The sequence below is a fragment of the Lacerta agilis genome, chromosome 6 (genome assembly GCF_009819535.1).
Source record: "Lacerta agilis isolate rLacAgi1 chromosome 6, rLacAgi1.pri, whole genome shotgun sequence".
In the NCBI taxonomy this organism is placed as follows: domain Eukaryota; kingdom Metazoa; phylum Chordata; class Lepidosauria; order Squamata; family Lacertidae; genus Lacerta; species Lacerta agilis.
In genome coordinates this window covers 75,844,227-75,856,637 of record NC_046317.1, presented here as the reverse complement: position 1 = coordinate 75,856,637, position 12,411 = coordinate 75,844,227, and the positions used below count along the sequence as shown (strand labels likewise).

General features: G+C 41.9%; 1 protein-coding gene across 1 annotated transcript in view; it reads left to right on the top strand.

The window, feature by feature from the left end:
- The window catches only part of PREX1 (phosphatidylinositol-3,4,5-trisphosphate dependent Rac exchange factor 1), a 227,142-nt gene that overhangs the window by 56,225 nt on the left and 158,506 nt on the right, over positions 1 to 12,411 (top strand). The window lies entirely within an intron of this gene.

Here is a 12,411-nt window from a genome sequence, read left to right as displayed (position 1 = left end):
CCTGGTAGTCACTTGTCCATTCCACACTTTCCAAACTGTATAGAGTCTAATTCTAATTCTAAAGTGGATTTCTTGTGCTAGAGCGACAGCTTGCTTTAATCCACTTTAATTGCAGAAACCTAAATTCATGGTATGAGTTTTAATCTCTTCTGCAAAACAGTAACCAGTCTGGAGGTATTCTTGGTGAATTTTATATGTAGAAATCTTTGCAGTTAAGTATATTTTTATATGTGCTGCGCGTCTTGAGTCAGACAGTGAGCAACCCCAAAATTAAAGCCACCAGCACTAACTCTTTTAAAGTGTAGGTTTTGTTTATTTTTAGGAACTGAAAAACTGAGCAGCAATAAATCCCCACTTTGGCCTGCCCTTGGGCTTTTTAAAGGAGCTTGATCAGCAGCTCTCCACATGACATGGCCATAAACAAACATCATAATCAGCTAAAGACTGCCGATTGAGCTGCTGTTTAAGGCAGAGGAGCAGAGCCTGCTCAATAGTTGGCAGCTCCATATATATATATGTGTGTGTGTGTGTGTGTGTGTGTGTGAGGATATACCCCAAATACCTGAAGCCCACGCCACAGTGACTTGGAGCAGAGCTTTCAGTGTAGCTGCCCCTGTTCTGTGGAACAGCATTCCTGTTGCTTTCCAGAAACAATTTATTCCAACAAGCTTTTTCAGCCGGATAAAAAAGTCTCTGTCTACATGTTCATTCTGCATTGTTATTAAGCCTACACTTGTTTTTGAACTGTTCTTAAAATTATTTAGCTGTTTATAAGGATACGTTGTAAATTACTTTGGAAGGTGAGTTACAAATTAATAAAATAAAACTATAACAACAAGATATGTCTTCCAGCTTGGCAGCTACAATATGTTATGCAAAAAGCTTGATGGCGCTTGGCATTTGATCAATTTATGCTAAGCCATGCTTAGAGTCAAACCAGTGAGATCAATGGAGTTATAAGTTATTGATGACTGATTGGTTCTCCCTTTGATTTTAAACGGTCTGCTCTGAGCATGGCTAAGCCTGGATCCAACCCATTATTTGCAGCATTTCTGCCTTACTTTCCGTTTGCAGCACAGCTAAGGAAACTTACAAACCGTAAAAACGTTAAATCAAACAGCAATGCCTTTACAATTAAAATGATCAAAACACAATTATGACATAAGCTTTAATGCAGCAGTTAGCAATTAAAAGCCATTTAAGAAAAGAAATACTGTGCCCTGAAAACACCCCCTGGAAAAATACCGTAACGGCTTTCAGTGATTGTCCTGGGAGCAAGCAGTTGTGGGTGGTTTGGGCGGCCAAATGTGAAAGAGGACAAGGTTCCTATGCATTTAATATTCGTAAAAGGGGAAATCTCAGCAGGGGTAGCTTACTATGCTGAAATTTCCTGTTCTACACAAGTATTAAAGATGCAGGTGGCAGCTGGCACAGTGAGTGTGGTGACACGACCTCTCCACACAGCAGAATTGGGGCTGAACAGGTTGAACTGGCAGAGCCCGATTCAGTTCCCCCATCGGTGCAGCCCTGTCCTTACCACTACAATATACCACCATCCTGGTAAGTGTTGTTGGGAGTAGAGCCGGATTTAGATGAAGAGAGGCCCTAGGCTACTCCACTGGTGAGGCCCCTCCCCATCCTCCACCCTCACAACTAGAAGAAAATGGAAGAGTGTAAAACCTTTTGTGGCCAGCAGGTATATAACTGGGGCAGGCCATTATATACCTGCTGGGATTGACAAGGCATCTGACCCTCACCTGAATCTCACAGCTCTCCTGACGAGTGCTTTGGTCTGCCCACCAGATACCAGGCACTCTACTATTCAAATTAGACCCCAGTGTTTTTATTACAATCCCCTTTTCAATTAAGTAATTAATTTTAATCTAGAATTTAAATTCTCAAAACTTTCTTATTTGTTAATTTGAGCAAGTAAACTACTGCTCTTACTTTATTACAAACAGTATTTCTACCTGCAACACACTTGAGCAAACCTGCTCCTCTTCCTTTCACAGATATTTTGTTGCTATTTGCAACTGTAGCTGCCTCTGATTAGCTCTTATTTAACTCTTGGGGGAAATAATAGCACCACACGTCATGTGCATGGAAGTTGCCGAACCAATTAACCAACTAGAAGGATTACTGTTAATAGCACCAGTTATCCTATAATTTGATATTACTGGGTAGTTTTGATGAACTGCAAAAGCATTTTTAGTTTGCTTTCTGTTGCCACCATGGAATTGTTCTTTATGAGTGCCACTTTGTTTTGTACAATTCCTTGCAAATGAAGAAAAACAACTTTTCTGCTTGTATATGTTGATAATATAATTTTGGTTACTGAGGACAAACAAGAATTGTACAAAAACAAGATTGGGTGCAGGCCTGGCCAGGACATAGGCGTCCTGACTGTGACAAAGGTGACCTGTGCGCTTGCTTAACAGCTGTTGGGAACTTCAGGGTCCCTGCTCTCCCTTCTTATGGTCTTTGTAACTGGACCTGAGACTCCATTAGAGAGCATTCCATGTCAAGAAGAAGGGCAAGTGGACACCCTATCAAAAGACAGGGCAGGAGCTACATGGAGCAGGGCCTTTTCACTGGTGGTGCCCATTGTATGCCTCGCTCTTCCAAGACCTGCTCTCTTTTGGCCTGTATTTTGGAGCTTTATAATTTAGGAAGACTTTGGAAGAACTGGTTGACAAGTCTTATCAGTCGCTGACGTATGAGCGGATTTTATTTGCTGCTGTTCTGGGCTTCTGGTGTTCATTCATAAAGCAGTAACATAAATCTCCATTGCTACATATTCGGTGTATATTTCAGCGGTTGAACGTACAAGTTTGTTGCCATGCTGTAGTGTAGTGCTTATGCGACTATGAATCAGGGCTCATTGTCTCGGGGTTTCAGGGGGGAGAGGTGACAAAACTGATTTCCAATAATGTCCCCCTTTATTTCCATAACAAGTCCTTGAGTCTGTACTCTGAATAGTGACACCAGGGATCTAGAAGGTGCAGGGCTTGTCAGTCCAACCCCTGCACAGTCTCATCGGGGCTGACCTTAAGGCAATTGGAGAAATTTGGCCAAATTGGGCCCCGCGTGCCACTCCTAAGGGAGCTCCTGCACCAGGGCAATCTAGATGGATTTTATTTGTATCTATAAGATGTTGCAGAGTTTGGATGTGAACTGGGGCTCTACCAAAATAAATAAATAAATCAAGTTGTGCCCCACTGTTTCAAATTGGGCCCCACTGGCTAGCCCTGAGTCTCATAGTTGCTGGGCCTGAGTTACCCTGCCCTTGCATGAAGTCTTGGGTTTACAATTTTGGGAGAGGGGAGACTGCGGCACTGGGGAGCAGGCAGGCTGGCAAGGCCCCCTAGATTTAGAGGCCCGAGTTGCCCTGCCCTCGCATGAAGTCTTGGGTTTGCAATTTTGGGAGAGGGGAGATTGCCCTCTGGGGAGCAAGCAGACTGGCGAGGCCCCTTAGATTTAGAGGCCCTACTTAGCCTATACATATATCCAGCACTGGTTGGGAGGGGAGCAACCTGGCACTGCCCATTCCTACAGAAGCTCTGTCCTCCTAGCAGCCATTACTTAGGAAGGAAATTTGACTGGTCCTTCCCATCTTCCCAGGATGTATACTCACAGATAAAACAAGTAAAGGAGAGTTAGCGCTGGCTCTCTTCACCAGCCGCACAGTTGTGATTTCTCTTTTAAGTGGAGTGATCCTGGGCTGATGTTTCTGGGAAAGCAAGTGTTTCAGCAACTACTTAGGGCAACCGCTTTCCTCTGGACCTTGAGGACCTGCCATCTGAAATGTTTACATCAGCTCCCTATAACATTTCATATTAATTCCAAGGATCTTTTCATTATGCTAGGCTGCAGTGATTAAGCCTCTCAAGTGCATTTTGTCATCTCAAGTGCTGCCTCGTGCGTTTTGATTTGATTCACCGTGGTGAGCCCTGGTGATGACCTTGAAAAGAGTCGCAAGCAGAGCATTTGCTTACAAATGCAGAGAATTCAGAACCGTATTTGTCAGAGTTGATTGGTTTTGCCCTCGCTTCTATGCTTGACCAGGGTATGGTCTGGAGACACATGCGGCTATCACCTTGCTGAAGCTAAGTAGGTCTGGGTCTGGTCAGAGCCTGGATGGGAGACTTCCTGGGAAAGGACCGTATGAATACTGCCTTGAGTTCCATGATAGAAGAAAGGTGGGTTATAAGAGTGAAAAATAAAATGTAAGATAATACTGTATATACTTGAGTATAAGCCTAGTTTTTCAGCAAATTTTTTCTGCTGAAAAAGCTGCCCTCGGCTTATACTTGAGTGAGGCGGGCGGTGGGGGCGACGAGAAAGAAGCCCTTTCTCTCCGCTCGTGCCGCCACCCGCTCTCCCCAGTCAACCATTCCTTAAGAAGCGTACAAGAACAGCGGTTCTTTACTCTCCCCAGGCAGCTTGTTCCATTCCTGAACTGCTCGCATAAATGCAAACTTGGCAAAGGAGGAAGAGGAAGGAGCAACCCAAAGGGCTGCTTTCAGGCTGCTCGTTCCTCCTCCTCCTCCACAACGGCAAAGGTGAACCGGCTTATACTCGAGTCAATAAGCTTTCCCAGGTTTTTGTGGAAAAATTAGGTGCCTCGGTTTATATTCGGGTCGGCTTATATTCGGGTATATGCGGTAATAAAATAACTATCTTGAGCAAATGTTACTGTAGTGGTGATGTACGAGCGGATTTGTTCACTCAATCTTGGAAGACATATATGACAAAGCATGACAGGAGGCCAACATTAAAAGCTCTAGTAAGGTAGAAAGTGTTTGTGCTAATCCCTAGTCGTAATCTAATTGCTGTGAGTCTTCTAATCCCCTTCCCCCAGAATTCAATTTACAGCTGGCATGCGTGAGGGATATTATCGGGCCTGAGCTGATGTGAGTGATTGATTCTCCTTTCAAGTTTGTTTCTTCTTTTTTTTGGAGATTTATAATACTCCATTCTCTGCCAATAAGCAATGTACAACATGGAAAAAATTGATTGATTGAAAATGGATTAAAACCCCCCAAATCACAGTAACAGTTTAGAACAAAGCAAAAACAAAACAAAACCAAAAAACACTTTTATAGTTAAACCCCTAACTATAAAACCAAGCAACTTATAATAAAAGCACAGTTGCAAAAATGTTAATAAAATTCAAGCAGTAAAAGATAAGCTACTTTTTAAATCTTTCCCTAGCTTTCTAGTCCATTTACCTAGAGTGAGTAAAAAGAGCCTGCCGACAACCAGACAAGGAATCTCTTGAGAGAAAGTGAGTGTATTGGATACTGTATTGGATGAATGGGTTCAAAGCCCACCCAGTCATTATCAGCATCGACAGATGTAATATGAGAAGAGATAGGACGGTAGTGTGAACCAGCAGACCAAAAGCTGATTTATCATTCTTGACCTTCCATGCTTGCCCATTTGGTCTCTGCTGCCATGACTGCAGGGTTGCCCACTTGGGAGAAGAAGCAGGAGATGTAAGTCGAGATGGCAAGGCTCCCACTTGTGTTCAGTGTTGTCTCTAGAAAAGAATAAGCTGACAGCTTGTTCTCGGGGCTTTGAGCTCTTTTTTTAATATTACATTTGTCTTCAGCCTGAGTGGCCTTTCTCAAAATTGATGAGCGAACATGCAGATATGTTCCAGCTTTGGGAGACTCTCCTTAGAGCTGTATAGTTACTGTATTGCAAAAATTGATGCTTCAGGGTCACTTAAAGCTAATGTTCCTTTGGCAAAAAATGCATTTCTTTCTTTGTCAAGAGGATACGAGCTGCTGGCATCCCCCTAAGCTGGTGGATACTTTGCAGGAGTGGAGAAGTTAGGCTCAATTATATCACATTCCTTCACCTGGCAGATCTTTTAAAAAAACACATAGTTGTCCTCTCCAGTGCTTTAGGAATCTGATTGTCTGGATCTCATTGGCTGCAATCCTTTCCTTGAACACTTACTTTGTCGTAAGCCCCGTTAAACCGAGTGAGGCTTGCATCTGAGTAAAGATGCATAATATTTTACTGCTGGAAGGTATTTATCAGTGGTGGAATTGCCCCACTTGGAGACATGTTTGGGGAAGAACTGTAGATCAGTGCATCTCAAGCATCTCCTGGTCATCTGAGGACATGGAAAGCAGGTCTGCATTTTCCTGGGCTCTGTAGGAAGGAAAGTCCTGAACCCTTGATGGTGTTTCATGTGGACACATTAGCCAATAAAACAACACCCCTTCTTTACCAATTAGTGGCTTACATACAAGAGCTGTTGGTGAACCTCTTTCTCATTCCCATCTACCCTAAATCAAAATTCAGTTGCCGTCAGAGAATACCATAACGAAACACTGAGTTTGGCTCAGATCATACACTGCAGTAATGATGCAGAAGGGAGTGATAAAGTTTTAAACGTCTGTTGAACTTAAGTGGTTGAGATTTGTACAAGTGACGCCCTAGGATCAGTTGGAGGTGGAATCTGCTTTAAAAAACCCAGAAACCTGGCACAACTCTATTAATTCAACAAGATGAATAGTCCCCACTTCTTTTATTGTTGAATCATAAAAAGACTGTGCCTCAGTCATCTACTTTTTATATTTTTAATTGCAAACATACTACATGTTATTTTCCCTTTCACTCATTTCATTTCATTTTAAAGAACAGTTGTGTTTAAAGCTCAAAACTGCTTCAGGGTTTTTTTTTTGGGGGGGGAAGGTAGAAGAATAGCCAATTCCATGCACCAGTTCTTGGTGACAGCCAATTCCATGCGCGAACTGCAGCTTTTGGTCCAAAACTGCATAAGTGTTTTTTGGGGGGGGATTCTTTTTCTGCAGAACTCGCCCTTGGAAAAGGAGAACTCCCAGCCCCCACCCCGATGCACACTTCTTGCACATTTAAAAAAAGAAAGGTTTGCTATGAGATTTGGTTAAATGATCGTCATCCTTTTTTTTATTTTATCCCGTTTCAAGCATTTCTCTGTTTTGCTGGGCTAAGGAACCTCCCTTTGTAGCTCTCGCCAGTTCTTGGCTAAAGTGCTATTGTAAGCAAAGTTTGCTTTCCTGACATGTTGGTTTCTTTTTGGCGTTATTAAAGCTACATCAGAGGTTATTTCCCCACTCTAAGCTCATCGAAGAGATTGTACATTTTCATGTATTTATTTTTTAAAAAGCTGTAACTTGACATTGGAGAGAAGTTATGAAATTCAACCCTTTTTAACATTATGAAAGCTTTATAGTATATCTTGAAATGTTTTCTTTTTTGTTAGCGAGGGGATGAACTCTGTGAGGCCTGTTTGGCTTCACTACCAACTTCTTACAATTATATGAGCTAGATTAATTGAAGCAGTGATGTTTTAGAAGAGGAATTCTGCATACTCTCTCTCACAGAATAGGGGGATGTCTACTCCAAGATGGCACCCACAGTGATATATGCAAGCATTGCTAAAAAACAAATAATTTTCCCCTTCTAAATTCTTTTTCAAAGTCATATTTCAGCCAATTAATTAACTGAACCAGTTAATTAATTAATTAATTAATTAATTCAGTGCACTACTACCATGAACCTAATATTGTACAGCTTTAGAAAAACTTCTACTGTACCATTGAAAAGTTTGTCACACAAACAGACCCAGATGCTTTTGGAAATCCAGTGAGTTAAGAATTATAGACTTGAGTAATGAATATGAATTAGTGGCTTTAGTATCTTTTGTGTTCTCTGGGCCCATAAATCTTGGTTGGTTGTGATGACATTGTCTAGGGTAGGGTTTTTTTGGGGGGGGGGGAGTTGAATTGTGTTTCATCCAGGAATGCACCAAAGCCTGCCAAATCTTTGTCAGTGGTGGAGCCAGCACAGGAGCCAAGCATCAGCTCTTTTTTCTTCAGAATTTTAGAATATGGGAAATTACTTATTTATCTTTAAAATGTACAAGATGCTTCTATTTGAGAAATATCTGAATCTATGTACCAAAGATAAAATAAATACATACAGGACTCAAATAGTCAACTAAAAAAAAAAATCACAAACCAAGAACCGAAATACCACAATAAAAAAGAAAGACACCAGCCCTGGAGAGGGCCCAAGACCTGATGCAGGAAATCAAAATGGCCACCCTCCAGGTTCTGTAAATATAGAATCAATAGATTACAGTAGTTGACTATTTATTTTCTCCGATGGAGTCCCAGGTTGGTGGATTGATAGGCCTACTGGTTTTTTCACCCCGCCTAACAGTATGACTTCCTCTGTTCTGTATTTTGAAAAGCCTCTCCCTCAAAAAAGTGTGTTTAGTTGGTACTGAAATGCTTTAAATGATGGCACTATTTTAATAACTAAAATGGCTGTTGCCCCAAATGAAAAGATGCTGACCATTGCAATTATCACATCAGTAAATGAGGAAGGCCTTACATACTAACCTGAAGGGGAGGCAGACATATCTTAAAGGTAAAGGGACCCCTAACTATTAGGTCCAGTCACGGATGACTCTGGGGTTGCGGCGCTCATCTCGCTTTATTGGCTGAGGGAGCCGGCGTACAGCTTCCGGGTCATGTGGCCAGCATGACAAAGCCGCTTCTGGCGAACCAGAGCAGCACACGGAAATGCCGTTTACCTTCCCACCGGAGCGGTACCTATTTATCTACTTGCATTTTGACATGCTTTCAAACTGCTAGGTGGGCAGGAGCTGGGACCGAGCAACAGGAGCTCACCCCGTCGCGGGGATTCGAACCGCCGACCTTCTGATCAGCAAGCCCTAGGCTCTGTGGTTTAACCCACAGCGCCACCCGCGTCTTGGAGAATGATCGAATATATTCTTCATCATTGCGGTGCTTTGCCTTTCTGAAAAGGGGGACCTGTGATCTCATCATCTGGAGACTTTTTAGGGCTGACATTTTGAAATGGGACAGGATGTAGGGATGACCCTCTTGCCTGCTTTTAACTTGGCAGCCACCTCCTGGTGACAGTTATGATAGGATCATTTCAGCAAATAGGCCTACCCAGGGTATGCCACTGCCAAATCATAATGGGGTTGACGGGAATTTGGGTGATGCTTGGTTCCCAGCAGTCATACAAATGAGAAAGGCAACGATAACTAGAGTTGACTGGGAGAAAACTAAAAAAAACCACACCGTAGCGCCAAAATACAATAAAATTCTAATGTAGTCAAAAATACTCTGTCTGAACAGCCTGGGGGTATTCCAATAACTGATGAGTAATTCGTTTCAAGTGGTTTTGGCATGCTGATTTATGTACTTGGGAGAGATGGTTTCAGGAAGCAATACAAAATAAAGAAATGGGGTCTATAAGTAAGCAATCTTGATTAGAGAATATTGGTGGGGGGGGATGCGTGAGGAAACACCAAATCTCTGGCATTCTCTGTACGTTTTAGTCCCAAATTAAAGTCATTGTATACAATTAAAAACAAAAGATTGGCTGTAAATGTGAAGCTCCCTGAAGGCTGCCGATTTACTCCTTTCTTGCTTAGAGGTGTACCTAGCTGCAGGGAAGCTCTATTGGGTTAAGAGGTGTGGCAAAATAGCATTATTGAAATTTGTCCCTCTTTTGTTCTTGATTTTAAAATCCTAAAATTTGGAGTTTTGCTATCACGTTAACTTACAAGGCCTTTCAGCAGCCTGGGTTGTAAGGGATCGAATAGCAAAGAGCAGCTCCCAGCCTACCTGAAATGTTCAATAATTGACTAAGTAGCGGAAGCGACACGATGAACGCTGTGTAAATTAACACTATGATAATAAGCATCTGGCACTGTCAAAGGGAAAGGAACAGTTACCTCTGCGGTTTGAGGTCAAAGCTGTCTCAGATCTTCAGCACTGGCCTAGTTCACTCTGCAGGTTTTAAATATTGATTCAGCATTTAATTATTGGTAGAAAGAGAGAACATCCAAGCTAGTGACCAATATTGATAGGAGGAATTCTGTGTTGGATAAACATTTGCATAGGTAACCATTGGGGAAGGCAAAAATGAATCCCATTGAGAGTAACTTCAGCATTACAAAAACAAAACAAAACTCCTTTTTGTTAAGAAGAGCCCAGTAATTACTTTGTATAATTACAGCTGTGTGTAATTATATAATTGGGTGAGCATGTAAACAAACGGATGGTGAATTCTTCTACTGAATTATCCTCCAAGGCGAAAAATTAAGTGAGTTCTTTAAAACACTCTTTAAAAATGCTGAAATGTGCCTATAGAGATTATATGTGAAAAGCACACACTTTGAAATGTTTGCTACAAAAATCCCTGTTTTCGATCCTACAGCATTTGTTGCTCTCACATTCTCAAGCTTATTTCTGCTACTCTTGAGGGCCAGAAACATAAAACAAAAATAGGGCTTTCAGAATTTTAACAAGACTTAACTGACTGCTTAGAAATACTGTACCTCGTTTCTAATAAGTTTCCACGCCAGATTCTGTAATTCTGAGGAATGCAGTGGTGTTTGGGTTTCTTTTCATAGAATCATGAAATAGCAGAGTTGGAAGGGAATTCTGCGGGTCATCTATTCCAATCCCCTGCAACAGGAAGCCTGATGCATAATTCTGCAGAGTGTGGCATAGTCATTTTATTTCTGTTGTGATCCTACAAGTTCCGCATAGCCAATCCACACAGGCTATATAGATGGAGGAGGGCTGGGAGAGAAAAGCAAAAGTGTGTTGCCCCCCTTTTTTCCTTTCCTTTGAAGGACTATATATACACACACCAGACACAGAGAGGGGGAGCATGACTTTCATTTCCTGTCTTATAGGGGCCTTGTTCAATTTCACTTCTGCTATCAAAAGTAGGGAAGTAGAGTGACAAGGCTCTTTGCATACATCTGTACAGTGAAAAAAAAAATCCGGAGAAGCCTCTTAAATGGGGTTTGGGTTTTGCACAAGAGAACCCAAGAATATGTCTTTCACCTTCCACCGCCCCAATTTTGCCTTCCTACCTAAGAGGATTTAAGTAACGTGGATGGTTTCAGTTTCTACTGCAGAATTGGCTGCCATGAAAAAAGGTGTTCGGGGAAAATATGGAGAAGCTCTTTTCACTCTGAAACTTTTTAATAACCTGCAATTTCTTAAAAGAGAGGGGAGGGGAAGAACAAGTCATGAACTGACAAAGGCAATAAGGGATGGGAGTTGTTGCATCTCTCATCGCTTGCCATGTTGTGTATGCGATAATAACTGGGGAAGTGTCCTCTGCATACTTCTTTAACTGTTCAAAGTAAGACACACTCAATCCTGCTTTATATCTGAACAGAGCAGGCATGTGAAAATAAGCACATATTTACCACCATCCCATCTAGCTCAGCCCTGAACGTAAGGCCAGAAATATGGAGCTGAGCATATAGCATGCAGGCTGTTCACCCTCCTATCCCAGTGTTTACTACTATATGACTCCCCAGGGTCTCAAGTAAAGGTCTTCCCCATAATCTGCAACCAGATCCTTTAAACCGATGATGCAAGGGATAGAGCCTGGCACTGGCCGCATGAGAAACAGGTGACCTTCCACTGAGCTAATGTTCCTCCCAACAAGAGTTCTAGTCAGTGCTTTTTTCTGGGGAGATGCAGGGGTACACATACCCCTAAACATTTTGTGAATCCTTTTGTCCTTTTACTGTATGTATCCCCCCCCAAATTTGAACTATAAAATTGTGATTTTATTGAGTCAAAATGAGAGTACCCCTAAACATTTTTTTTAAAGCACTGGTTATAGCATACCTGCATTTTCCAGCTTAACCATTGCGCTCTAGAATTACCTGGAGAGATAAAGCAATCGGAGACAGGAAGGTTTCAAAGTAGCAGAGACAGTGTGCAGGATGCTGTTATGAAACAGCTTTTGCAGAGTTCATAAGTGAAACACTTCATCTAGAACAAGTAGCATTGTGTCATTGTCGTTTTACATATTCAGTTAAGGCTTCCGATAGCCTCCAGAGAAAAATGGGTCTGGCTATTGTTTTGTTTGCTCGTAATATATATATATATTTGTTTTCATTCTGTTTCTGCTTTGATACACGTGCGTACACAACTAGGGGAAGATTAATTTTATTCCTCAACATAATTAGAGAAAGTCGGATGGAGGGTGGAGGAATTTTCAAAGGGAATATATATATTTAAAGGGGGAGAGAATAGGGTGGCCTTTTGGGGGGGGAGGGGGGGTTCGCTTTGAAATGTTCTCCAAGTTTGAAACTTCATAACAGGGTCAGTAAGTGTGATCTTTTTTATTTTTGATTTTCTCCCTCGGATCCCTATTTATAGCTTTCAGATGTTGGCAGGGTGGAACAAGTTATCTCCTCCAGGACGTTCGTTACAGGTCTGTAACGAGAACCAGTCAAGCCTGCACTGACCTTTAAGATTGTGTGGCATTGCATCGCCTTGCAAACGCCACTCTCTTTAATAAATAAAGAAGCACTATAGGGCTATTTGTGCATCT